Source organism: Pectinophora gossypiella, chromosome 11 (assembly GCF_024362695.1).
Source record: "Pectinophora gossypiella chromosome 11, ilPecGoss1.1, whole genome shotgun sequence".
Taxonomy (NCBI): domain Eukaryota; kingdom Metazoa; phylum Arthropoda; class Insecta; order Lepidoptera; family Gelechiidae; genus Pectinophora; species Pectinophora gossypiella.
Window position 1 is genome coordinate 11,398,301 of NC_065414.1, and position 27,235 is coordinate 11,425,535.

Genomic DNA, 27,235 nt, shown 5'->3' on the forward strand with positions numbered 1-27,235 from the left:
AAAATATTACGTTTTTAAAAGTTTGTGTTTATTTGCAAAATACATTTTATTGAATTAATTAAATGTTTAGTTGTAATTCTCATAAATTATAGGAGATACAATATCAAATTTAAAAAAAAAATATAACCACCTATAAATATCATTTAAAACTAAATTTGAGAACAAAAAAAACGCAACTTTCAAATAACGTAGGTAGGTTAGTAACAGGGCTGCCAGATGTACGATTTAAATCGTACTCGTACGATTTTTTGGCATTTCTACTCATGTACGATCGCAAGACTACGATCGTACGGAAAATGTACGATTTTTCGGTACCTGGCAACATTTCGTAATAAAACAACTGTGTTACTCCGGCAGCTTTGATTTTTTTCAACGTTGCAAGCATTTTTTAATCACAAGTGCAGAAGAAATTAAAAAAGATACGATTTAGATGGCGCCATTCTATCGGAACTGGACTGTCTTGAAACTACCAATGCTGTTTCCAGTAATTACATTAAAAAGTACCGACGTTACTGCCACTCATGATACTGGTTCCAAGAATAATAAAACCCGAGGACATGCAAGTGATGCAGGCGATGGATGACGAATAGCGCAGTTTTCCGAATAAAAAAAAGAAAATTAACCTCAGAAAATTAGTATAAGTCTAATAAACAGTTTTATTGCATTATTTTTCCGATTCTTAACGAATTATTCTCATTTTTCATAAAAACTTTGAACTTTTAAGTTGTACTATCTTTTCATTTCAAAATTTCCTTGGAATACGATTTTTTTGTAGTTGACGTACGATCATGCCTTTTTTTCATCTGGCAGCCCTGGTTAGTAACCTACCTATGTTTGAAAATGTTTGTTTTCGTTTGAATTACGAGTCGAACGCGCCTTCTACGTTTTGTGTATTGTGGTTTACAAACTGACCCTGGACTGAAATCGGACTTTGATTTGGCTTCATGAAACCTGCTTTCACGTAGCGGCACAGGAACAGTGGTTATAAAAAATGACTGCACACAATTGTTCTTATTATAATTGTACAAATTCTTCGGAACAGAAGTCAATGTTCCGTTTTCCGTAGGATGACGTCAACCGCCTAAAAGTATGGCTTGAGAATTGCGGTAAGTAGTTAAATGTTTACTTTTATTTATTTTTAATATTAAACTGCAAAAAGTTATCAAACAAACAATTTGATAGAATCAATGACAATCAAAACTGGAATAAAATAAAAAGAAATACCTAATTAACATGGTGGGAAAGTTATTGCCACTCCCCCTACTTGCTAGACTATTATTTTGGTACCTAATCGGTTTATCATTTGTCGCCATTTATCATTTAGTTTACCATAATTAATGTAATACTTAAACTCAAGCTGAGATCAACAGTTTAGAGTAGTAGAACAGTTTTTTCTGTCTGAAGAACATAATATAATTAGGTATTGTGCTCAATGTCAATTTGGAATTATTAAATTAACTTTTGTACAATTGGGTAATTTAGCATGGCATATAGATATACTAATCAAACTTGAAAATCATAATTAGTGATTTTTAACATATTCTTACTGGGAACTCAGGGCCTCCAGATTCTGAACCAATTGCTATAACTACTAAAGCACTGGAATAGTCAAAAACTTGTAAAGTACCTACTATATACCAATACTGTATGCGATGGATTTATATTTCCAAGTGAACTGTGGAATAAAAGGGACAAAAGTTAAAAAAAGTCAATCAAGTACATAATTATTGCTGAATTTTGGACTGTTTTATTGAACATTTATTTGTTTTCCATGTGGCAGTACTAATTAAATAAATAAATAAACATTTTATAGACCAGGGCGGTTAAAATAGCCACATCGAAGCAATTCATCTAAGAAAGCAATATTGCAGTTTCACATTTGTGCATATAAAAGTAAGTGTGCGATGCAAACAAATGTCAAATAGCAATATTGCTTTCTTAGATGAATTGCTTTGATGTAGCCATTTTGGCCCCCCAGATATCTACTTACACATTTACTTTTAATTTAAGATGAAAATAAATAAAAATAAGACATTAATTTATTTCTTCTTATACAGTCTTAATTAATAGATACCTAAGATAAACTACTATCTACCAAACCTACAGTTTTGTACCAATTTCACACATCGGGACTGTGTACAGAAGCCAGGAACCCAAATGAGGTATACCTAGTATCTTGGTCTCACTCACACCTGACCACCTTTCAGCAGGTAACAATCTATACATACATTATGTATAGGTAGGTACCTACAAGAACTTAATAAGACATGTCAAAAGTTGCTGTTTTAGTAGATTCTGCCTCTGTGTATTATTGATTAGAACATTAGGCTTATGATCTGGAGGTCCGGGTACTGTTTCTGATATTATCAAAATTACTTTGTGAGATTATTCATCACAAATCAAATATTTTTAATGATCACAAACAGTTAGAACATACAAAAATTTATGCAACATACCTACTACAGTACACATGGGAGGCCTGTTTAAGCAATTTCTTCCAGGGAACCACTACCATGATCCAACCATTAATCTTTGTTTAGTTATGACATTGCGGACTAAGTCACTTAATTGTCCGAAAAAGTAAGAGTAAGCTTTGCTTCAGAAATTATATAGTTGGTCCGGGCTACCACCAAAACGATTACCTCCTGTTATTTGAGGGTAGAGACGATCCAGCAGTGGAACATCTATAGGCTATTTATGTTTTATTGAAAATTATATTCTTTTCTTGTAGGTAATATGAACATTGCCCACTTGCCTGCAGAAAATTTGCGGTCAAGGTATTTATGCATTGACCATTTCAATATCAAGTATGTACGAAATGAGACTGGTCATAGAAAAAGACTCCAGAGAAGTGCAGTTCCAGAACCATATCAGACTCAAGACGTTCAAAATCGCTCAAGCACTTCCTCACCAGGTAAGCACAATTAATTTGTCAAGTTATTACCTACAATTGGGTAGGTAGGTACTTACCTACCACTGAATTAATACAAATACAATCAAATTTTTATTGTAGGTTAGGTACCTACCTATTGCTTGAATATCTACATAATATTGGGTTTTAGTATAGTGATAGTGAGTTATTACCTACATGAATGATACCTACCGACCTTGAGTTTTTTTGAAATGTTAGGTACCTAGCTAATTACAACTTACCTACTACTTAGATGTAGACAAGTTAATGTAGGTACCTACCTACCTAGTTAAATGTTTAAAGTAGGGGATAGGTTGTTTGTATGAAGTGTCCGGGCTGTGATGATAGATAAGTTCGATAGGTGCCTATAGACGTCTCGATTCCGAACCATTTTCAGTAACTAAACTATAATAAAGCCGTATTAACATAAATTGTAGGGTTTAAAATAATTAAAGACGTAAAATATTACTTTATTGTACCTATACCAAGATACCTACCTACTATCTATAATACCTACTTAATACCTTAATGACAAATTGACAGCCTCCGTGGTCTAGTGGTTAGAGCGATAGGCTCAATCTGGAGGTCCGGGTTCGATTCCCGATGGGGACATTGTCGAAATCACTTTGTGAGACTGTCCTTTGTTTGGTAAGGACTTTTCAGGCTTGAATCACCTGATTGTCCGAAAAAGTAAGATGATTCCGTGCTTCGGAAGGCACGTTAAGCCGTTGGTCCCGGCTATTAGCCGTAAAAACACCTCCACCAACCCGCAGTGGAGCAACGTGGTGGAATATGCTCCATACCCCCTCCGGTTGATTGAGGGGAGGCCTGTGCCCAGCAGTGGGACGTATATAAGCAGTTTATAATACCTTAATAGGTAAGTATCTACCTAGGTAAGTTAGGTAGCTATAGGTAGAAAAGTAGCTTTTCGCTTTCAACTTTACGCAGACGGCGATTGTCGTAGATGGGTAGGTAATGTAACCTACCATAACGTAACCAGTTGTTAAAGCCTGAAGGGGTAACAAACATACAGGCAGATTTACCTACATACCTAGGTACCTACTACGCATCGCATCGCATCGTACGTACCTATCATTTGCGTTTGCGCGACTCAGCCAGTAGGTAGGTACCTGCCTACCTACTTACCTACAATCGTAATAACACGTGACCTCGCGCAACGCAACAAGCTAGAATGGATCTTATCTTTATAATGACATAAAGTCTATAGTTGCTCGACACACGGAATTGAGACGTAGTTGTTTACAATCTTGTACAAAACAGTGCACCGCGCTTACAGGGCTTATAGGTATATATTATAGCGGTTATTAAACTACCCAAACGCGATGCGTCGAGATCGCGGGCTCGGGCATCAGGATCGGGCAGTGTTATATATCATACACATTTTAATATTTATAAAATGGCTACGTTAATACGTTAGTTACCTACCTACTTTAATGAATGTTATAATTGCCCTTTTCTTCCTTTATGTTAGGTATTGTTATCTCCAACAACTTTGCTTTACATTCATCTTTTGGGGCCTTTGGCGACTCAATCATAACCCTGACACTAGGGTTGATGAGGCTGGTATTCCACCCACGATAAGAAGATAAGATTCACGACATTATTTAATACATACTATTTTTCGTTTTAGGTTCATCAGGTACTTTTAAAGTACTGACACCGAAAAAGGTGTACAAAAATAAACGGCTTCGCGACTGCGAACTTGAAGAGCTCGTGGAGCCGCCAGCATTAGCATACCAGTGCAACACGCCGAAGAGAAGACGGTTGTCAATTACTGAAGACACGCCAAAATGCAAAGTGTTAAAAAAGAAATTAGTATTGTATCTAACAATAACAAAATGTAATACCTTTTGAATTAAAGAAGTAGTTTAATTGAATATTTATTGTATTTTCATTCTAGTCATTAAAAAAAAATCCAACTTCATTAAATTTGTTAATTTTAATAATCAAGTAGGTATCTTAATTATAATATACTAATACTACTTTTATATAAATTGTAATAAACAATTAATTATTTATAGTTACTTTAAATGATATCTATCTATGTAATGGAAAGGGGATAGTAAAATAAAAAAGACACATTTCTATTGTTTAGTTATTTATTCAAAACCATACACAAACTCAGTTGAATCAGAAAAGCTGGATCAGTGTTTTTCCCAGGAAAACCTAGGTAACTATTTGGTACTCAACTAAAACTCATTTAAACAGGCACATTATTGCCAGATTCACATTCGGCTGTTTGCACATCCTTTCCTTTACTACTTGGGCCACATTATCTTTCCACTTATTTTATATTATCTTGACTCAACCAGGGTACTCGCTATATTATGTTACCTACAAATGAAAATATAATAGTTATTAAAAGAGCACATTAATTTTGATCGGCAATGATATTCAGAACAAAACATTTCTACCACCCATTAGGTATTATAGGCATTAGTTTATCTATGTATCACAGATAATATAATAACATAACATAAGCAAGATCTTGCATCCCATTGAGGTAGTCAAAGTAACATTCATCACAAGATGAACTAAGCACACGCACCTCACGAGCTTTCCGTTAGGCTAACGATAGGCTGTATCGCTACCTATAATGGTCAGGCCAACTGTGCTAGATGTGAACTGTTTAAATTAAATTAATGCAAGTCCGGTACCAGGGTTTGAACCGGGTTCATCGTTTGAGATGCAAACAAGTCTACCATTATGACCTATTTTATATTAGAGTAATAGTGACTATATGTATAATAATAGTAGGTATATTGCAATGTATGACAAAACTTGTGTGCCAAAACTCTGCTCTGTCCGCCCTGAGAAGGAGAGTAAGTGTGAGTTAATACTCTCATATACCAATGAGTAGTAATAGTAGGCTCTATTTTTTACATTTAGACACATGGATGACCTATTACGCATGTAATCCGATGAGTTTGAAATTTATCTACTTTATTGAACATTTAGATATTCGGGCTCAAAGAAATGGGTTAATGGGATAATAATTTAAGCATACATACCTGGCATAGTGCGATTCTCATTTATGCAGAACAGAAGTCAGGATTAAGTTTTCACTATAATACCTACAACTCCAAAGAAAATATTTTTCTTTGAAAAGTAGTGTGGCTTTCATGAGGTAGACTTGTATCATATTCATCACTTGGTCATGGTCAGAAAATTGTTGATATGTGGTTCAAATAGCCTTTGCATGTCATTCTTCATAATGGTTATCATCGTCTTTAGAGATCTGAAATAAATTACAGGCTTAAATTCACAACACGCTCACTGCCTAACTAGACTTATTTAACTTTTTTTCAACAAACAGTATATTATGATTTGTACCATAGATAGGTGACAGCTACACAAAAAGTATCTACTACATACATACTTATACTCACGCCTGTAATCCCGATTAGGCTGGGCAGAGCCACGAGTAAGCAGAGACCAATTTGGAAGCACTTTATACAAAGTCCTCAGGTGCTTAACCGGTGGTCCAATGTAATGTTTCATCATGCTAGAAAAGACTTGTCTTTCATAAAGGTTCTCCTCAGTCGGGTTTACGACACGCCCGGGATGATAAGGGACGATTGCGTTCTAGGTAGGACCTTAGCTATGTTTTTAATTATCTTCCAGTTTTAGTAACTAATTAGATACTTACAGGAGTTGGAGATATATTTTTGCCAATACAAAATGAAGACGTAATCAATAAACCCCACCAAACAAAGACCTTGTATTCTTTGCCCACCAAACATCAGATATAATCGTATGTCAACTAACAACTGTTACCTTGACAATGTCACAGATCATTGTCACAGATTATAATACTAACATGTCAACGTTAAGAAAAAAAAATCCGTTTGCGCCATCTATTATCTTAATTTTACTCTAACTCTAAGTAAATATATTGTGCTTGCAATAACTTGCACTCAGTAAGCTGAAATTTCACTAGATGTCGCTCGATTCGTTCGATCCCATCAATAAAAATGACCACTAGATGCCGCTAAAAAAGGGGCGTTTTAGCGGCATCTAGTGGTCATTTATTAGAACTAAAAATAGCCCGAAGAATTGCCCGAGTTAGAACGGCACAGTTTCGTTGTATGACGTGAGGCATCTGTACGTTAGTATTATATGATCTGTGATTATACATTTTACTGTAATGGAACTCGGTAGCGCCGCGGTAAACGCGCTTGGTCTGCGATTGTTGAGGTTAAGCAAGTTTCGCAAAGGCCGGTCATAGGATGGGTGACCACAAAAAAAGTTTCCATCTCGAGCTCCTCCGTGCTTCGGAAGGCACGTTAAGCCGTTGGTCCCGGCTGCATTTAGCAGTCGTTAATAACCACCAATCCGCACTGGGCCCGCGTGGTGGTTTAAGGCCCGTTCTCCCTATCCATCCATAGGGAAGGCCCGTGCCCCAGCAGTGGGGACGTTAATGGGCTGGTGATGATGATGATGATATTATTTTACTATGGCAATATTACAGGGACTTACGCCACGGACTTTGCCGACGAGGCATCTTTTTCTTGTCTTACTAACTTAAATGTAAATAATTTCCTAGTTTTTAATATAATACAGTCCACTTAACATCTCGAAGAGCTTTTATTTACCGGAGCAACCATCGTCTCCAAGACACCCTATTAGTTAAAACAGGCGCAATTAATACCAGGCTGTCTTGCGCGACCGTCTTACCACAGTCATATAACTCTTGCAATTTGCGTGGTCAAGGAAGGATAGGGTGAGGGCATGAAAGGAGGAACGGGGAGGTACGAGGGGGTGTTAGGTGAGGGGGGTGCGAGGGAATGTCCATAAGACACGTAACGATGTCTTCACATTAATGATCTCGGAAGTTGGCTGTGATTCAGACGAGCACAGAATCTTTAGTTAGTTTACTTGTGTTGTGTTGATATTGCCTTGCGGACACGAATGGTGTTGGTAAATTATTCATTTATTATTATTTTCAACGTGATAGTTATAGAAAGGGACAGATAATTGACAGCTCTTAAATTTAGGAAGAATCAGTAAATGAATGGATAACCCGGGCGAATCAACAAGGTATCTCGCTGATCTGCAAACCGTTTGACGTGTACTGTCAACTTAATTCTGTTGGGTTATTAGCCAATGCAAATTTTTATAGGAATACTTTAGATTTGTGCTTAAAATTTACATGAGTTCCATAAATTTAATGCTTATCGATTACCTGTCCCTTTCCTTTTCGGCGGATTAGAAAATGACAGGTATAACTTAAAATAAGATGGAGTTTACAGGAATTAGCACCAATATACTCGTACATTTAAATATACTTTAAATTAGCTTATAATGCTGGAGGTGGAGGCCTAGAGACACAGGGTATCCTAGTTTAGGCTCCAGCCCCTACAAATGCTAATGTTCATGTTATAAATCATTATGAATAAAAATAAGATTAATGCTATTTGTAGAGGAAATAAATTCTTTACTTACTTAAAAAAGCAATTAGTTTGTCTATTGTTTGTGTTTGGTCAGACAGGCAGTCGCTTTCGTAAAAAAACCTGACTTGTCAAATGTTCAAGTTAGGTAAGCGGACCTGTGAAAATGGGTTAACGCTAACGCTACAGATGATGAGTTTATCTTTTCAAGTTTTATTTGTAATATAGTATATAACTGCTTGTGTGTCGAGGAATCATATGGAAATGAATACCCGCTATCCCATTTCCACAGGGTCCGCTTATCAGGTTAGTTTATGTTAGGTTAGGTTAGGTTTAGGTTAGATTTGACAGGTCCGGTTTTTTACTGGACACCCTCTAGCCTGTTGTCTTAATTTTTGTACCAGGTTATAGCCCTCAACGCTCCCATGTGGCAAATTTACTATAATTCACGTCAAAAAATAATCTAAATTTGAAATTGACCTGAACTCTGGCGTCAGAGTTACTATTGAACCCTGACATAGCTCATGTAACGACTACGTACTTACTTCAGTAATTAGTAACCGGGACCGACTGCGAAGCACCAAATAACCCTACCTTCTGTCATACTGTAATGTCCTAACTAAACTAGGGATCAGAAACTGATTTTTGACGTATTCATGTCTCCACCGAGATTTGTATAATGAAGAATATAGATGGCCCTGTACAGATTTCCCATCGTTTCATCATCATCAGCCCATTAACGTCCCCACTGCTGGGGCACGGGCCTTCCCTATGGATGGATAGGGAGATCGGGCCTTAAACCATCACGCGGGCCCAGTGCGGATTAGTGGTTATTAACGACTGCTAATGCAGCCGGGACCAACGGCTTAACGTGCCTTCCGAAGCACGGAGGAGCTCGAGATGAAAACTTTTTTTTTGTGGTCACCCATCCTATTTATTTATTTATTTATTTATTTTGAGGAAGACTTACGGCCATATACATTTTCTAACATAATAACCAGACAATAACTAAAGGCTAATTACAAGTCTCCACCTAATAGTGGCTAAGTTATTTACCCTTTTACAATTATAAAAATCAAGAATTAAGTAAGTAGGTAGGTTAAAGCAGGTTAAGTAAGGTAGATACAAACATTTGACGTTCTCAAACTAGGGCTGATAAGTCACTTGTGTCTCAAAGAAAGTTTTCGCAATTTTTTGTCGCATCATGGATACTTTAGAACAAAACAAGTCTAGATCGTACTCAGGTGGTAAGCTGTTAAAACTGTCAATAGATCGTATCAAGTAGGTATTATGCCTATAGTTAGTTCTCGCAAAAGGTGCCCATAAAATAGGACGTTACCTCAAACTACGAATATTTGCGCGTAAATGCAATTTAGACAAAAGTTCCGGACAATCAATAGAACCATTGGCTATGTTCATTAGAAGTGCTATGTCGGTGACCTTTCGTCTTAGTACTAGCGGTAGGAAATGATATCTCTTGCAGCGTTCCAGATAGCCAGATGTATAGACTCGTGCCTTAAAGTCCAGATAACGCATAAACCTTTTCTGAATATTTTCAACTCGGTTTATATAGGTTTCATATTGTGGATTCCAAACCTGTGATGCGTACTCAAGAATACTACGTACAAAAGCACAATAAATAATTTTTATAGATTTTAATTTACGAAATTCACTACAGGTACGCATAATGAAACCCAGAGCCTTATTGGCTCTTTGTACTACGCTATCAATATGGTCCTCGAATAGCAGTTTACGGTCATGAATCACCCCAAGATCCCTCATTTTATCCACTTTAGTTATAGACTGACCGTGAAGGGTATAACCCACATCAATTGACACAACTTTGCGACTAAAGGTTATGTAAGAACATTTTTGTATATTAAGATCGAGTAGGTTTAAACGGCAATAATCTTGAAATCTACAAAGGTCTGTTTGAAGCTTATGTGAATCGTTGCTGTTGTCTATTGTTTTCAGAATTTTCATGTCATCGGCAAAGAGGAGGATCCTAGAGTGCTGAAAGCATTGTTTAACGTCAGATATAAAGATAATAAATAAGATGGGGCCCAGTATCGATCCTTGTGGTACACCAGATGGTATAGGGGTCCAAGAGGATGTATAACCCCGGAGAACAACAGCTTGACTGCGGTTTTGAATATATGACGTAAACCAACGGTACAAACTTCCATGCACACCAGCAAATAATAATTTCTTTAAAAGGATTGTGTGATCAATACGGTCAAAGCATTTGCTATAATCGGTATATACTACATCAACTTGTGAGCCCTGGTCCATACCACCCGTGATAAACTCATTAGCCAAAACCAGGTTAGTAACTGTAGAGCGCCCATTCAAAAAACCATGCTGACATTCGTCGAAGGAGCACTTAAGAGCCGCGTAAAGATTAGAATGTACAATGCGCTCTAGAATCTTAGCAAAAAGGCACAATTTTGAAATAGGGCGATAGTTTTCGACATTAGATTTATTTCCTTTTTTGTGAACCGGAGTAATAAAGGCAGATTTCCAAATGACCGGGACAATACCTTCAGTCAACGGCGCTGATATAAAATACAGAGTGGCGTTGCTAGGCTGTCAGCACACTTTACAATGAACAGAGGCGGTATAGTGTCAGGACCACCTGACTTCGCTAGGTCTAGCGATTTCAAGAGATTCAGCACAACCGAATACTGCACATCCACGGAACTAATGTGAGAGGAACTATTAGTCTGTTCATTGCTGCGATCACTGATTTCATTGGAGATTTGAGATTGAGGTGTGAGAAATGTGGATTGAAAGTATGATGCAAAGAGGTTACTAATCCCTTCACCAGTATCAGATGACGTATTTTGGTAATTCATTTTATTAGGACATACAACGCCTTGTCTTCTACTCTTTACATACGACCAGAATGTCTTAGGGTTGAGCATTATATCAGATTCAATTTTATCAATGTACCTGTCAAAACAACTTCGTTCAACCTTCACGGCTCGATCACGCAGCAAAGAAAAGGTAACATAGTCAGACCTATTTCCATACACTCTGTGCCTATCATGATATTTAGTTTTCTCTTTTAATATTTTAATAAGTGCACTGTTATACCAGGGAGGATAAGTACTCAAAGTTACAAGCTTTTGGGGTATATATTTGTCTCTGTATTCATACAGTTTATCGTAAAAGTACTTAACCGCATCATAGAAAGACGAACAACAGAGCAAGTCAGACCAGTTGATCTTGTCTAGAGCAGATGTAATTGCTGAATAATCACCCTTCCCGTACAAGTATTTACTAATATTCATTTCCTTCGTTTTCAAAGTAACGGCATAAAGTACATCTATGACCAACGATTTATGGTGTTCATCTTCAGGCACAAGGGACGACATACACGCTCTGACCGATAAAAAGTCATTTGAGAATACTAGATCCAGTATACGTTGCTTAGAGCTGTTTTCTTCACCGTTATACTGACACAGATTACATGTATTTATTATGTCGAAGAAATTAACCAAATGTTCACCCGATATGTCGACTGGATACATAACCTCCGAGCTCACATCACGTAACCATGCGACATTATCTCCAAAATTAAAATCCCCCAGAATTATGAATTTGTCCATAGGGTGAGACAACATTATATCATATAATTTGTTAATGAAATTACTGAGTTGCGTTTTAAAGCTGTTCCCTCCCTTTTGATTACAAAGATAAAGAGTGCATATGTGTAACTTATGGATAGTGCCCAGTCTCCCTTTTTTAAGTGAGACACTTACCCATATATCTTCTGCTGAACTCTGCCACTCCGGTCTCTCAACTGCGGCCAGATTACGTTTTACAGCTAAGAGAACTCCCCCACCAAACTTTTGTCCCGTTAAATTATAATTCCTATCTCGCCTCCAAACCAAATACCTATTATCGAATAACTCACTATCCAGTATACCGTCTAACAACCACGATTCAGTTATCGAGATTACATCATAACCATTCATAACAACGTTCCTATAGAAATAATTTGTTTTAGTGCGTAGCCCCCTGGCATTCTGGTAATACACACTAAGAGTAGTCATTATAATTTCTAAATATATAATATGTAATATTACCAAGAAGCCTAGATCGTAAACTAGTACAAAATACGACTTTGAGGGGTATACAAAATATTAAACAGTAGGTCATCGTTGGTTTGGTGTGTAATCTCGGACACAGTAAGACACTGTGCAAGTTCACATAAAACATTGAGTTTCCGCTTACTAAACGCCCAAAAGAATAAACCTGTTGTAGCACCAAGCTGTCTAAGCGATCATTAGTCATACATTGCATCGACATGCAATATAGAATGCACCTTATGCGAGCGGCTACAAAAGCAATTACTGCCGGATACAAGATCTTGCAGTACCTACTAAGCTGACACGATAATGTACCTGAGTACGAAACATTGAGTGACAAGTATTGGAATACGACTAGTTCAAAAATTATGCATGTGATTCTCAAACTTAAGAGATTAAGATTGACACAAGTGACCTCTCCAAATGAACACAAACGTAATTTAAGTGAGGGCTGGAAGAACTTTAAACTATTTTCGCTAAATCCTTCTCGGTTTTGATCTGGATCACAGGGGATGTATCTTCCTTTCGCACGTATATTTTCGCATGCTTCACCCATGTGTAAGAAAAATTTCTATCCTTAGCAGCAGTTTTCACTTTATTGAGAAGTTCTTTATTGCGAGGCGTTAGATGGTCGTGCACAAGGATATTATGCTTCCCAGACAACCCGAGGTCAGCCGATGATAGCGCTCTGGAATTTCGCTTATAATGATATTTAGCTGCAGCTACGAAATTCTCCTTCACGTATCGGTTGTTAAAGCATACCACTATGGGCTTCGGCTTGTCTGCGACATGCGAGGGGATGCGCGTTACAAAATTTATCTGCTGCTTGATTATTTTATAGTCAATTTTAGAGCCCAAATTTTCAAGCACATCAAATAGATTTTCATTCTTGACTTCCGTTATTCCCTTGATCTCAACGTTATTCATTCGGGCCCATTGGTCTTTTTCGCACGCATTTAGCTCAAGTTTATCAAGTCGTGCCTGTATATCGCAAACATGTTCCTGAACATTTTCCACTTTGGATAAACGTGTATCCAGGTCTTTAAACTTAGACTCGAATATCTTGACGGTGGCACTGGTTTCTTCGACAGACGACTTCAAGCTAAGGAACTCCGCTCTCAGGGCTTTGATCTCATCAGCTAAGGACTCCAGTGGTACAAGCCTTTGAGAGATAAGCCGTATTTCCCTGAGAACCTCGGAATCATGGGACTCCGAGCACTCTCCGGCCACGGATATGTCGCTTGAATTCAAAGGCTTTACTTGTGGTGATGAGGATGCTTCTCCAGCTTGCTTACACATATGGCAGCGCCACGTGAGTCTCCTGGTACCAAGGTTTCTGTAACCACGCTCGGTGATAGCAGCACATGGGAAATGCAAATATTTGTTACACGCGGTGCAGTGCACTCCCTCTGTCAAGGCATCGCCACACTTATGACCGGCCTTTGCGAAAATTGCTTTAAAAGTCAAATCCCACTCATGTTTGGCGCGTAAAACATCTATCTTTGGCGAGGCGCGAAGCACGAGAAGCAGCGCGAAGCAGTCCCGCCGTCCATCATATTGGGATATAACGTGCAAGGCCATCATAACATATCCCCCAAGCGGGTACACGTAACATGTCGTGCGTGTCTCCACGGGACCCCACTGTCCTTCCAAGTAATTACCCCGCATTGTCTCGAGATAAATATGAGGACACCTCACTATATCGACACACTAGACGGACCATCGGCGACTGATGGTAAAAATGTTGAAATTATTTAGATACTTACTTAAATGAAATAAATAGCAGTGGAGTGGTCTCGACTGTCCGTATTGACGTAGATGTTGTGTCTTACATGACATAACAACTAATATTAGATAAGGCTCCTTCGTATTCGTATTCGTCGTATTCGTCGAATAAAAAATCACTGCGAGGATCTCCCTGTAAAATACACATTGCGTCATGGAAAACGATAAAATTTACCTATATCTAGACTGGTCATACATGTCATATACGTGATGTCCATCAAAATTGGTAATAAACTGCCTAACATATTAAAAGAAGAAGAAAGTGACAAAATCTTTATTAAAAAAATAAAAGAAAGTGAAAACCTTAATGATACTGATGTTACAATTTGAAAAGCTCAAGCTAGCTAGTTAGCTTTCTGCTATTTGAAGTTAGTTTGGTTCTTCTCTCTTTCAAACTTATATTTTGTTGTACCCGAAAAGGTCTATGATGTGAAACTCATATGTAACTTACAAACTTGTATACCATCTTAGTTTGCAAATAAAGAATATATTGAATATATCAATGAGTGTGTTGTGACTGATTTTCGGTACGTACCATCCGCATAGTGTATCTGCCTATATTTATTTGTCTCTGCGACGAACATTATTTAAGAATCGACTGCGCCACTTTATTTACGACGAGCAATGTAGTGGTAATGACCTTTCCTTAGCGTTGCTTGTTGTTTTTTTTAGGACGAGGGTCATTTTGCACAGATGGAGTTGTACACATGAAATATACCTATAGTATATTTGCATACTTAAATCGAATCCCGGTGGGGACAAATCACAAAAATCACTTTCTTATCCCTAGTTTGTTCAAGACATTACAGGCTGACCACCTGATTGTCCAAAAGTAAGGTGATCCGTGTTTCGGAAGGCACGTTAAGCCATTGGTCCCGGTTACTACATATTGATGTAAGTGAGTAATCGTTACGTAAGCCATGTCAGGGGCATTTGGCGGCTCAATAATAACCCTGACACCAGGGTTGATGAGGTTGGTAAGCCACCTCACAACCCACAAGATAGAAGAAGATACTTTAATCGACTCAGGGCCGTAGGAGCTATCCAGGTTGACAGAGGCAGGTCTCACTAGATAACTTGCAGACACTTTTGCTATTAGAGCCCAAATATCAATACTTAAAGAATATATATGTATCTATCTATGTGGTAATATGATAATTGTATTGCCATCTCTTTTACTATGTTATGGACCATTATGTTGGCGATGGACCAACCACTAATACTACGTGATTCATCATATCCATCTAAGAATTTCGTGTCATAATTGACTGTAATCTACCTTCCGATCGCCTTAACTCCAACAAACACTCGACTCCGTTGTACACTTCTTTACACAAAGTATTTCAAATGTCACGACTGACTTAATAGATCTAAAGTAAATTAATCACTAATTGCTCTTTCAACTTCCACCGAGACCTCATTGCATCCCATCTGTCTCAAACACGAACTTAATCCACACAAACGTCACAAGGCAAAAATTATTGAGGTCCCGCTTAACTAGCAGGTGGGCATTACCTGGTCCACCCTGGTCCACCCTAGACTACCTTAATGTTAAATTAGGTGATCCATCAGGGGTGCGAACGGCCCGATAAATTAGCTAGGGACACCCGGCCCATAAACATAACAACTTGTTATGTCCCCTCCTATTGACTAATTACGACACTTTGTTTTGTCGTTCTCTCAGAGGTGCTATGAGGCTGTGAAGTTGTTAGAAAGCTCATTAGGGCTACGAGTTTAGGTACTGCAGAAGTTATTTAAGTATCGATGTATTTCAAATCGACTTTTAGGTACGATGTACTCTGAACCGGCGTGCGTGTAAAAAGACGACGAAGAAGCAAGAGAAATGCGTCAGGATCGAAGCAAATGGAGTTCCATAGCCTCTGCTTACCCTGGTGGGAAATAAGCGTGAGTTGATGTATGTATAAACATAACAAATAAAAAAAAACAATCTCATTGACCGGGTTTTACAGTAGTGACCTGCGTATTTCACTTAATACATTGTTTGTTGCTAACGCGGTTATTATCATAATTAAAAAATATGCATCTATCTTCTCCACTCCAATTTCATCAGTCATGGGATCATGGCACTTGCAACAGTGTTGAAATATCGGGAGTCTCATATCCCTGAATAACCCGGTAAGAACCCGGTATTATGTGTTTTAATATGTCACTTTACCTTGTTCATTTCATAGGTACAAGTTTTAATACAGTGCTACGGCTTCAATCAGAAAACCATTTAATGCTCTTTAAAAAGACCAACTTTATCCATATCCATGATAAATCCATCAAACAAGTGAAGTTTTATTGCTTGTGAGAAAATCGTCTTTAAGATGTCTAAGATAAGAACCACCAATAGCAATTTCAAGTCTAATATTTTATACCAACACCGGATGCGTTCTCAATCGACCCTCCTGCGCATCTATCAGTCTAATCTACGCGGTGAGATTCGCATAAATCGGTGCGCGGGCGCCGCGTAAAGCTCTCACGCCAGTGTTCAACAAGGATGCCCACTCAGCCGCGATAGTGCGACAACACCTTTATCTTTAGGGTGACAAATATCGGCGCAAGACCTGTATTTCGTCGGCTATCTAGTGCACTGTTTAACCGCTGATTTATTCGATGACTTTGAGATATGGTTAAGGGACAAAGTATTTTCGTTCTTAGATCGGTTCTATTTATTTATTTAGAAAAACAGTTTTACTACTGCATTAACTCCACTACCTACTTATATACTATCTACTTATTTTAAAATATATATATATTTTTTATGATTTTGATTTGTATTCCTTTTTTTTAATGATTTTTGATTTTGGTGTTCTTTTTTTTGTGTATTAATTTCCGTGTGGTTTCTGCCCTGTGTTGAATGTAATGTACCTGTCTGTCTGTGTCTGTGGTGTCCGGGAGTAATAAATGTTTATTTCTTTGTTTCTAACGGAACAGTCCAATGCGTACAGTAAACTTAAACTAACAAATCACAAACATGGGTAACTATTGTAATAAATAATATAAAAAGCTTAAATAGCAGAGAGAATAATGTACTATAAAATATGTCAATTTCCGGATGTTGAGCAATCATGGCATTGAGCAACGATACAGTTTGGGCTGTACGAGCGTTCTTCACAGTGAGGGTACGTAGTATTATTCCTTATTCTATAGTGAGGGTGCGCGTGCGCGGCACTGCCAGCAGCCGCAGCCTGCGCAGTCGGCAAAGTGTATCAGGTTCGTTATTTTTTCCATTTTCTCTGTTCTATCGTGTGGGTTGTGAGGTGGATTACCAACCCCATCAACCCTGGTGTCAGGGTTACTATTGAGCCGCCAAAGCCCCCTGACATGGCTCATGTAAGTAGTAACCGGAACCAAAGGCTTAAAGTTGGGCGGAATGCAAGTGGAAAACCACTGCCATATTTTTCCCTAAAAAGTATCATGTCGAATGCTACACCGACAAGAGCGTGGCTCTTAAATTAATGATGATGATAAATATCAGTTCCCAGACAGTTCCCATGCATTCATATCTTCTAAATAATCACTAAGCGTATGATAAGGGTTTTTACAAAATTTGTGTTTAATTACTATCAGATCTATGTCATTATATTACACAAAGCATTATAACCCGACAACAATCTCAGACTGCAACTAAAATAGACCATTTGGTATGGTGACAATGATGTGCGCAGACCGCGACGCGTTATCGAATTACGATTTAGTACCTACGCAGCAGATATCTTCCGAAGCTCGTGTTGAACGTTTTTTTTATTATTTTGTCCAAGTATTGTCTCAAGTTATGGCTTATTTTATTGTGAGTGGGTGACACTCTGGGGCGAACCTCGTAAAACTTCGACGTGTCGTATTATTCTCAAACCTATATTTCTTTTGTACTCCGAGAAATTGTTTGTTGAAATTGAAGCTTCTTTGAAATAAGTGTGTCTACTAAAATGTAGATGATTGATGACTTCGAAGTGTTTGCGTCAGAGATTTGAATGAGAAGGATGAGAAAGAAAAGGATGGAAGTACATACATTTTTAACCATGAATTACCCTGGTATCCTTATTTTTGTTGTAAGAGTTACCCGTATTCAAGAATCTTTCTCGAGTCCGTAAGGCGACCTTAAGGAAGACGTCGAACTCGGTATTAAAAATCGGTATTCGTAGAGGTTGCCTCAACCTTTTGTCAAATATACTCCAGGGAAGTTGAGTGTAGGCATGCCCTCATTCTTTTCGTTTTGATTATCATCATCGTCAGCCCATTAACGTCCCCACTGCTGGGGCACGGGCCTTCCCTATGGATGGATAAGGAGATCGGGCCTTAAACCATCACGCCGGCCCAGTGCGGATTGATGGTTATTAACGACTGCTAACGCAGCCGGGACCAACGGCTTAACGTGCTTTCCGAAGCACGGAGGAGCTCGAGATGAAAACTTTTTTTTTAGTCACCTATCCTATGACCGGCCTTTGCAAAAGTTGCTTAACTTCAACAATCGGAAACCGAGCGCGTTTACCGCTGCGCTACCGAGCTCCTCTTTCGTTTTGACATGTGTTGTAAAAACTCTTTATTAATAAGGACACTGGCTGTTTTTTGATATGGCGTTTATCTACTTGTTTTTTTTTAAATTGTTCCATTTCCCACTCTTATACAATCTGCCTAAAAGCTAAGTAATGAAGCTCTCTTTATCTTTATCATAACGTTTGCGTCTTTTTACTGCAATGTGCTCGACTCTAGTGAGTCAAATCCACAAGTCGAGGACGAATCAGTCTTCATTTCCATCTTCATAAAAATACAGACTATTTAGATTTCTTTCTTACATAAAAACAACTTTAGTACCGTAAAACTCAATACAAACCCCTCAAGAATCACTCAAAATAAGTGAAACCGTATCAAAAAGCTGTAACGTACGATGCTGTCGTAAATCGTCACTCTCGGGGAGTAAGTAATAAGTCGTAAACCATGCCAATCATACGTGGTTTACGTACACTCGCCAGTTCATGTGAGATACGGTGATACCATCGCTGATATGTGTCCTGTGTCCGTCCAGGGCTGGACTGATATCTCTTATAATTTTAAACCTTCAGACGTAGTAAATAGTTCCTTCAATGAGGGACAGTTCAGGCTACATTCCTCAAAAATATAGATGAAAAAATAATGACGAACATTGAATGAATGACATTGTACGGCGGCTTAACGTGCTCCCCGAAGCACGGAATCATCTTATTTTTCGGACAATCCAAAACAAAAGACAGTCTTACCAAGCAATTAAAAACAAAACAAACACACCTTATAAATAAAACACCTCCTCCAATGCGTCACCAAGTGATTTCGACAATGTCCCCATCAGGAATCGCGACCTTCAGATCGTAAGCCAAACGCTCTAACCACTAGACCACGGAGGCTGTTACACAGACTTAATCTAATTTTAGTTTGACAACTCTTAACCTAGTGCCATCCTTCACTAACAATACAAGCAAGAAAGAGATGCAGCTAATTTTCGTCCTATCAAATTAAGTTGGTGGTTGCTCGAATCGACACCATTATTTTTTTGTAACTACGTGGACGCAATGTTTATTTTTCTACATTGTATGGTTGAGTGATGGACTTTTTTTAAGATCTTTTGTACCACTCTAGAGCGAATACATTTTTTTTTTGTTTCAGATCCTGAGATCAAATCCCACGCGACGATATGCGTTGTCATTGTGCCAACTTTCGGGGGCGTGTAGAGACTTCGCCATTGCCTCCAAGACACCCTGGATCCGTCACATGACCGCCATCAATACTAACGGAGGCCCCCGGAGACTCATACAGTCGCTACGGAAATCATTCCGCCGCTAAAATATCAATAAAACACAGGCCCCGCTTGGGACTCCTTACCACCGCTCCCGAATTACAAATTGCTCCAAATACATCCCTGCCCTTTTGATGGGACACTTTATTTTTTTGTAATGGCCATTGCGACCGCAACCGGGCGCATTTGCGCTGTTTTATGAGATTTACATTTAGTCGTGTCATTTTATTGGCCCTGTAATGGCGGACGTGCGCGGAAAAATCACTTTAGCGTAGTGAAAAATTTAACCAATGGTGTGGGGGTACTTTTATAATACGCGGCACTCGGCAAGAGCAAATGGTTTTTTTAGGAAGAGCAGCTGCTGCGCAGTTATAGTTTTTAACGGTTTTGACGTGGAATTCGGATATCGTTTTTGAAACCATAGACCTCGTATAACAACCAATCTCTGTAAAAAACGTGTCCGCGGCTCATCTTGTCACAATCGATATTGCACTTTATTTGAACAGCCATAACATCTTCTTAATTTGAAGGAACGAACTTATACTATCCAGAGTACATAACATAACACTAGAGATATTAGTGGTTTTTGTTTTCTTTGTCTGGCGTCATGCGACTTGCATATTTGCCAATAATGTAGAGAATAAAAACTTAGGAAACGTTTATGGAGAAAGGAATTTGGATAGGTAAGAAATTTTGGAGTAAAGGATCATAAGGTGATAAAAAAAATATATATTATATTTAACTACAATTTAATATTATTTACATGACTAAATGTGGCTAACAACTTATATATTTGAAGATCATTAGAAGCAAGTAGGACCGAAATAGATTAGGAAGTAGGAAAAGGATTTTTTTTTTGATAAAGGATTCTGGAAAAGAAGATAGTTGTGATTGCTCCACCCACCAATAGTGGGGATTGCTCCTTCCCGTTCTAGCCATACTTACGGCTTTTGTAAGTAGCTTGTATGGTACTAGCAATAGCAACATATGACGTCACGAATTCCTATTACCACTTCTTTGTAACTCCTTCATTTCGGATGGCTGTATCTGTTAAATCTTTCAGCGAATTTCGATTCTATTTACACGTTTGACTCTTAATTTATGTCTATTTTGGAATGATAGTGAAAAATGCGTCATTTTTGGTACTTCTCAACAACTACCTTTTAAAGTGCGCACTTTAAGTCCACTGTACTCACTATGGTCCTGTAGTACATCGACCTACGTCTCAATCGGGTAACGCGGTGTCGAACCCCGGTACCGCACTTGCACCAAAGAGTTAATTTATCTTAAGTGCAGTTTTCACTAATACAGTTGGCTCGACCATTATAGACGGCGAAACGGCTCACCACCTATCACGTTGGTCTAACAGAAAGCTCGGCGACACCAAACACTTAAGTACCCCGATACCGACCCCGCCGGCGTGGTCGCCGATTTCTCTTATTTAGCGCTTATCGCTATCGACTAAGTCGATAGTATCGACCCCCTCATCATCATCAGCCCATTAACGTCCCCACTGCTGGGGCATGGATGGATAGGGAGATCGGGCCTTAAACCATCACGCGGGCCCAATGCGGATTGATGGTTATTACGACTACCAATGCAGCCGGGACCAACGGTTTAACGTGCCTTCCGAAGCACGGAGGAGCTCGAGATGAAAACTTCTTTTTTTTTCTGTGGTCACCCATCCTATGACCGGCCTATGCGAAAGTTGCTTAACTTCAACAATCGCAGACCGTCTACCGCTGCGCCACCGAGCTCCTCACCGACCCCCTAGGGTAGGTTAATTCTTTCAAATATTCTTCCTCTCAGACGACGCCCTGAGCCGAGGTTCGCGCGCAACTGGGCACCCTCAGTCCTGTTGTCTTAAATTTTGTACCGGGTGAGAGCCCTCAGCGCTCCCCATTTGTCCGGCCAAGTCAAATCCTCCATCATGCTATCTGCGGCAAATCTACAAAATCTACAAATCTAAAAAAATGGTAGGTTATCTTGGTACCTCTGACTACCCCAATTGGGATATAGTCGTGAGCTTATTTTATTTTATTAGAGGAGTTTACGGCCATATTTACAAACTACCTATTTTATTTTATTTTTTTTAAAAGTCAAAAGTCAAAGTATTTATTGCACACCATATGGTAAACAGTTGTTAGAAATATTATAGTATCACATATGGACCCGGGAGGGTATAGCAAAAACAAACAAAAATATCAAGAAATTACATTAGGCCAGAAATACAAAAAAAAATAATAATAATAAGTACTTACTTAACATTAAACAAACTTAATCTAAAAGTAACTATGAAAATCTTAAAAACTATTAATATCAACAAAATCTACATCACTTACTGTCTATTTATCATGTAAGAAAAACTCTTGCAGTGTGTAAAAACTTTTCTCAATTAGGAAATTTTTTAAGTTACTTAATTTTAAACTTTTTTATGTTACATGTTTTCTCATGTTTTTTTTGGGTTTTATTACGTTTACCAACAGTTAAAACATTATTACTACGTTTATTCAACAAACATAGGTGTTATTCTAAATGCGTAACCAATTAAAGGTAAATTTTTATAAACTTATCAAGCTAAAAGTAACGCGTGGGGGTGTGTGTGTGTGTGTTTGTGTGTGTGTGTGTGTGCGTGTGCGTGTGTGTGTGTGTGTGTGTGTGTGTGTGTGTGTGTGTGTGTGTGTGTGTGTTTAAGTGTGTTTGCATGTATATACCTATGTTATGTTTATTTACTAATGTTGCTTCAAGTCCGTCTTAGCACTTGTGAGAAATCGATATGGCGCGCAGAGACACAAGGACTCCCCCCGGAGGAGGTCCAGAGGGTATTTATTGGAGGTAATTAAAAAGAAAACAGACAAAGGCCCGCAGCTGACCGCGACGTGCTCCGAACACTAACCTGATAGTGATGAGACGACGATTTTATCGATATAGTATACAGGATTTACGAAACGTGAGATGAAAAGTTTCTATAAAATTTGTATAGAATTATTTTATTAATGACGTCATCAATAAAAGCGTCAAAACATCGTACTCATTGTGATTTAATTCGTAATTAAAATTCGAATCATCATCATCTCCCTAGCATTACCCCGTTTATCACAAGGTCCGCTTACCTAACCTGAAGATTTGACAGGTCCGGTTTTTTACAGAGTTTCATCATCCCCCTAGCATTGTCTCGTTTTAACAGGGTCCACTTACCTAACCTTAAGATTGCCTCTCACTTTAAAGTCGCAGGTTCGAATCCAGCACAGCCCTAAACCAAAGATTGTCGAATTTGTTTACGAATTCATGTTTGGATCATAAATGATTGTCACGTGGTCAGCGGTGAAGATAAGCTTACTGAGGAAACCCACATTCCCGAGAAATGCATTTTCGTAGGTATGTGACCTAACCTGTATTCACTTCGCGGGTTGGAAGGTCTGTTTGACCTTCACAAAGAAATTCGACAATCTTTGGTTTAGGGCTGTGCTGGATTCGATCCTGCGACTTTAAAGTGAGAGGCAATCTTAAGGTTAGGTAAGTGGACCCTGTTAAAACGGGACAATGCTAGGGGGATGATGAAACATAAGTTCACCTACCACTTCCATCCGCATCTTATTATTTTTTTTTTTTTTGAAAGACAAAGTCGTTTAATTTATTACGTTATTTTACCTACAGTGACACCGAAATTATATAATAAAAACAAACAAGATTAAGATTCTATAAGATATATATATATAATAGGTCCTGCGGTTCACCAGCCTGTTTTTATAGAATAGAATAGAATAGAATAGAAATTGTTTATTATAAAAGGACGCCACACACAAAGACAAGACAATAACAATAACATCACTTATTTTTTTACAAAACAATTACAAAAAGCATAGAAGGATGTTCATTACAATGATCATAAGGTGGTGGTGGACGTCCTGAGATAAAAGGGCCTCACTCAGCACAAGTCGCGGCGTGAACCACGACGCTGGTATTATGTGGACCCTGTTGGGTGAGGCACGAACGTCGTGTTTCATAAATATACGTTCGTTCATACGTTTTTTCAAACAGGGAGCGTCGGTTCGAACCCCAGTACTGGACTTGCACCAATGCACCACCTATTCACGTTGGTCTAACAGAAAGCTCGGTCACACATGGGTACTTAGTTCATCTCGTGATGAATGTACCTCTAACTACTCCAATTGGTATATAGTTGTGAGCTTATGTTAGATCAGGGGGTTTTAAGGGTTAGGGTGGGGTTTTTTTAAGGGTTTTATGTGTGGTTAAATAATCAAAATTTAATCTAATAATGGGGGTTAAAAGGCCATATCAAAGCAATTCATCTAAAACAGCAATATTGCTATTTAACATTTGTTTGCATTGTGCACCTTTATATGCGCAAATTGCAATATTGCTTTTTCAGATGTAGTGCTTCGATGTGGCCTTTTAAGCCCCCTGATTAGATTAAATTTTGATTATTTAACCACACATAAAACCCTTAAAAAACCCCACCCTAACCCTTAAAAACCCTAAACCCTTAAACCTTTAAAGATAACATTTTATAACTTGTTTTCATATTGTTTCATCGACTATCGAGTTTCCAATTTGTCGATAAATAGCAAGAATTCTGAAAACGGTCGAGCGCAAGAGGACTTTTATCAGTCGCCACCGATATCAACCAACTCGAGACTACTTCTAGATTCCACTGCCAATTTATTGCCACCCTACTTTCTTACAAGTTTCTTTTACAGACGTACTATATCCTATTGTAAGGGGAGAGAGACCAAATTAGTTTGTGTAAGATGTGAAAGTTAAAAAGCCAAGTGTGTTTTCTGGAAGCTTATATATGTAAGTATGAATGTCTATTTGCTGCTAGATAGAATGCTATTCCAAATTAGAGCTATTAATGTGTTCATTCCTACCAATTACGAGATTTTAAGTTGATAAGGAATGGGTGTATAACCAGTTGGTAATTCATGTTTGGATCATAAATGATTATCACGTGCTCGGCGGTGAAGGAAAACATCGTAAGGAAACCCACATTCCCGAGAAATGCATTTTCGGAGGTATGTGGCCTAACCTGTATTGAGCTGGGTTTCGGATGTGGAAGGTCAGACAGGCAGTCGTTCTGTGAAAAATCGGACCTGTCAAATTTTCAAGTAAGGTAAGCGGACCCTGTGAATACCGGGTCCAAAATGCTAGGGAGATGATGAAGGAGCGGGTTTATTGGGCTATTAAGGCATATCTCTGCCTACCCTAAAATTATGGAGTGTGAGGAAGTCGACAAGTACAAACTCATAAATTAAAACTGAACTTTCCATAAAACTTCTTGACGTAATAATGAGAAATTACAATTAAGTCCACTCGTATAAAGTTTGTGGTTATCCCATATTTTTTTTAGTACTAAAAAACATATCCCTTGAGCCCATGGCAATTCTCAATTACTTGTAGGTAATTAATAACTTGAGGAGCTCGGTGGCGCAGCGGTTAACGCGTTCGGTCTGCGATTGTTGAAGTTAAGCAACTTTCGCAATGGCCGGTCATAGGATGGGTGACCACAAAAAAAAAAGTTTTCATCTCGAGCTCCTCCGTGCTTCGGAAGGCACGTTAAGCCGTTGGTCCCGGCTGCATTAGCAGTCGTTAATAACCACCAATCCGCACTGGGCCCGCGTGGTGGTTTAAGGCCCGATCTCCCTATCCATCCATAGGGAAGGCCCGTGCCCCAGCAGTGGGGACGTTAATGGGCTGGTGATGATGAATTAATAACTAACGCCAAATTGATTGCTTGGAACTGAAGTTACTCCACAACTCCACATCCTCTATCCCTACCATGGAATCCCACGCATCAAACTAAAAATATCTTTATTCTTTAGGTAACATAAGTTAGACTTTGAATCGTCATTTCTTTTTACATAAATATATGTTTTGTCGAACGTCTCATCCGCCTAAAACTACTTCAACTTCTCACAAGCTGTATAGCCGAGGAAAAGTATCTACGAGAAACACCTCGGCACAGGGCCCTAGACATTTTTAGCCCTAGTCATTGTTAGTGACATTATAACGAAAACTTTGAGGGTGGTTCTCATACAAGTAGGTATGGGTGTTAGTGACACCGTAACGAATACTGAGGGGGATGGTTCAGACCATGATTCTGAGTTGATATCAAGTGGAATTGTCCGTCGCAAAAGTATGGAGCTGAAAATAATTAAAAAGACACAAAAAATATTAATGAATTTTCCGAGAGGAAATTCCACTTGATATCAACTCAGAATCACGGTCTGAATCATCCCCTCAGTATTCGTTACGATGACACTAACACCTTATATATTTAATGCAATTTTAGTACTTAATTTGGTTCCATGTCATACTTTACACACTTTACTTTTTTTTTGATGAACTAATGTTATGGGCTATAGGCTGATCCCTTATCACCATAAGGTTTATCATATCCAGCTTACGACATCGTATCAACAGTCGCTGCAAGTTGTCTTTGATTATTTGTGGCTCTGCCCACCCCATTAGGGATTACGGGCGTGAGTTTATGTATGTATATATTATACTTTACACACACACGAACACGAGAACTTTTTATTCATTTTATTTATATGTCAAACCAAAACTAAAACACAAACACCCTAAAACGGGTAGCGCGTGTAGCACATAAACAGCAGTAGACGCGTGGAATATCAAACAGCCACAAGACACATTGCACTGGAGGGAGTACCGCAAGTTTTTCGCCGACAGAATAGCTTGTCGTGGAATATTGGCACACACTGCAAGAAAAATGTTACCATACGCAGATAAAAGCTTGTCGTTGTCGTGTCTTGTTCCGGCCAAGTAGTTAATGCCATCTGCGGCAAAACTACAATAAGTCACGTCAAAAAAAAAGTCGTGTCTTGAAAAATTATCATCATCATCATCATCATGTCGTCCAAACCGTATCCGGCGACGGCGACTCCTAAATATCTATCCCGGGTCGTTGTTGTGGTGAGCTCTGATGTGGCTGGCGAAACCGAACTTCGACTTGAAGGTCCGGTCACACGGCACACAATAAAGCTGGCCTAAAGAATTTTGTGTGTAGTTACAGGACGGTTTCGGCCGGGTCTTCCGTATTTGGCGCTTAAATAACTATACTTTATTGCACCATAATAAAATAAAATAGTTATTACAAAAAAGTTTTTTTTTGTGACGTGGCTTATATAGTAGATTTTCCGCAAATGGCATTTAATTAACGGTTAAACGAACTTACCTGTAAGTGAAGTTCTATCGTAATTATACGAGTGCTTCGTTC

At 38.5% G+C, this 27,235-nt stretch overlaps 1 long non-coding RNA gene across 1 annotated transcript; it reads left to right on the forward strand.

Annotated features, from left to right (window-relative positions):
• The first annotated feature begins 822 nt into the window (after nucleotides 1–822).
• LOC126370634 (uncharacterized) lies at nucleotides 823–4,811 on the forward strand. Its single transcript, XR_007566897.1, has 3 exons — nucleotides 823–1,106; nucleotides 2,732–2,914; nucleotides 4,563–4,811. It is a non-coding gene; the product is annotated as an uncharacterized LOC126370634 (long non-coding RNA).
• The last annotated feature ends 22,424 nt before the right edge of the window (nucleotides 4,812–27,235 follow it).